Raw genomic sequence first — 3,131 nt, 5'->3', positions numbered from 1 at the left:
ATCCATGTAACTATCTATTGTGGGTTACATCCTTTGAATAATGGTAGTCTTGGAGTCTGTAGCAGGAGCAAGACACATGAGTCCCATGAACCTCAAATATTTATGGAATAGCTCAATATTCTCCAAACCTCCCTGATGGTAAGAATTACTATCTTAGTAATTCTGATTCTGATGCCAAAATTTTGGCCATATCTTTTTGAATGTTGATGACCATAAGATCACCTTCAGATCTTGCTAAATGGCAGATTCCAAATTTGTATGTCTAGCTAGGACCTGAGAGTCTGCATTTTCTCTAGGCTTCCAGGTGATGCTGATGCCTCTCTTCTGAAGACCACATTTTGAAAAGCAAGAGATGTATAGCAGGTGTCTCAAATAGAGGTCTCATAAGCTATATATGGTTTATAGATGAGTTTACATTTTTTTAATTTGTTGCTAATATTAAAAAAAAATGGAAGACTTCCACTTCTAACCATGATGAAGTAACTGGCACCAGACTGATTCTTTTGCCATAAACAACTAGATACAATATATGACAATTATTTTCAGGCCATACAAAATAGATAATGAAAACTGGTGATTCCTGAAAGAAGGGAAACTCAAGAGATAAGCTTTCTGGTCACTTAGCCCTCTGGCTGGGGGCAAGTTACAAACAGCACAGTTAAGTTGATGTCTGAGCAGAGCATAGTAGGTCAGCTGAGCTGGGGAGATAGAAATCAGAGTTTGGGTCACTTCAACTGCTTGGCATTTGCACAGTGGAGTTTCATAGAAAGGAAACGCTAGGTGTATGTGGCTGGGGGCAGAGAACAGGGCATGGCTGAAGGCCAGGCTGCATATGCATGGAGAAGATTACCCAATGCTTACTAAAAAGCATCAGCTAAGGCTGACTCATTGGAAAAGACTCTGATGCTGGGAGGGATTGGGGGCAGGAGGAAAAGGGGACGACAGAGGATGAGACGGCTGGATGGCATCACCGACTCAATGGACGTGAGTTTGAGTGAACTCCGGGAGATGGTGATGGAGAGGGAGGCCTGGAGTGCTACGATTCATGGGGTCTCAAAGAGTCGGACATGACTGAGCGACTGAACTGAACTGAACTGAAGGGGTTGATGGGCTTCCCAAGTGGTGCAGTGGTAAATAATATGCCTGACAATGCAGGAGAAGCTAGAGTTGTGGTTTTGATCCCTGGGTCAGGAAGATCCCCTGGAAAAGGAAATGGCAACCCACTCCAGTATTCTTGCCTGGAAAAATTCCAAGGACATTGGAGCCTGGCAGGCTACAGTCCATGGGGTCACAGTCAGACATGACTGAGCACAGCATAGCACAGAGGCTGTAGAAAGGGTTGAAATCAGAACAGAGGGACCAGGGATTGAGCAGTGATGGAGCAAGAGCAGTCTTATGGGGATTGGATGCTGGACTCATGACCCTGTCAGAGTGAAGAGATCTCTTTAACACCTTGTTAATAACACCCCAGGCTGTTAATAACATCCACTGAGTCACCAGAAAAGTTGTGTCTTAGATATAAAAACTCTAGATTTGGCCTAAGAAAATCTAAATTCAAACCCCTCAAAGATGTAGAGAATTTAGAGATTGCATTTAAGTAAGAGGAGCTTAGAAACATCTTGCACTTTCTAAAGATCTGTATTAGCAAACATAAAACCAAGCCAACATAAGTTCTGGTGATCCACCAGCAATTAAATTGCCTAATAAAACAATACATATACTCCTAAAGGCAGCTAACAGAATCCACATTCTCTATATCATCTATAATGTTTAGTATTCAATCAAACATGATTGAACATACAAAAAAAAAAAAAAAAAACCAGAAAATATGATCCAGAAATAAGGAAAATGTACTCAATAGAAACTACATGTGAGATGGCCCAGATGCTGGAAATAGCAAGACTTTAAAGCAGCTATTATAATTATGTTCAAGAATTAAAAGAAAATTTGGCCTTAATGAGTCAACAGAAAAGTAATTTCAGCAAAGAAAGGCAAACTATAAAAAAGAGCCAAATGAAAATTATAGATCTGAAAATTATAATAAATGAAAATTTTAAATATTTGCTATACTTAACATAAGACTTTAAATGGACAGAGTGGCCTTATTTATAGATTAACAGACACTCTCCAACCAAAAGTTCAGAGGAAAAAAATAATTGGGAAAAAAGGAGTAGAGCCTCAGGAACCTGAGTGAACATAATAAACTACATAATAGCAGTTCTGAAAAATTGAGAGTCGACAAGATCTTTCCAGAAATTTTGAAATATTAAAGCAATTTTCATGACAATACTAAGATGTTACTTGCTCTTTCCACTCCCATTCGTTCATGAGTGTACAGTGGTATTTCCCAGAGGCTACATGATGTGTTATGTCACAATAGATTAATACAGAATCAAATATAAGAATCTAGACATCTTTTATCTGTTAAGCCAGAATAACACTCTGTAAAAATAATAAATGATGCTGTTCTAAGAATTACTTAAAACTTTAAAAACTTAAAAATGGATTAAAACATGTTTTTAATCCATTAATATATGTTATTTATGTTAACATATAATAACTGTTTTTTCTTCTTATCCTCCTCCTCTTCCTTAATAATAATAATAATTATTATTATCAGTAACAATATTAATCATTAACAAATTATAAAGAATATATCAACTTTAATTTCTAATACAGTATCAATAGAGATACCCCAAATAAACAAATGTTCTTTAGAGTTCTTACCTTTTAAATAATGTAAATAAATATCAAGACAAAAAATAAGTACTACTGGTCTTGCCAAAGAGAAACCGGAGTTCAAGATGAGGAAAACAGTGATAATGGGGCAGACAAAAATTTCAAGACATTAATGACAGAAAACATCAAACTCAGTGAAATATAATGACTTAACTTAGAAAAATGCAGTCACCTCCAAGTAAGATGAATGCAAAGTGAAATACCAGAGTCAAATTGCCCAAAATCAAAGCCAAGAAAACTTCAAAGGCAGCCAGATTAAAAATATGTGTGCAGGAAGAAAACAAGAAGGCTGACTGCTGATTTCACGTCTGAAACAACAGAGGCTAAGAGACAATTGAATTACCTTTTTAGAAGGTAAAAGAAAACATATTCTGCCAAATCAGGTTTCTATA

The sequence above is a fragment of the Bubalus kerabau genome, chromosome 17 (assembly GCF_029407905.1).
Source record: "Bubalus kerabau isolate K-KA32 ecotype Philippines breed swamp buffalo chromosome 17, PCC_UOA_SB_1v2, whole genome shotgun sequence".
Lineage (NCBI taxonomy): Eukaryota > Metazoa > Chordata > Mammalia > Artiodactyla > Bovidae > Bubalus > Bubalus kerabau.
The sequence above is the reverse complement of the archived record's forward strand: the minus strand, read 5'-3'. Positions refer to the sequence as shown.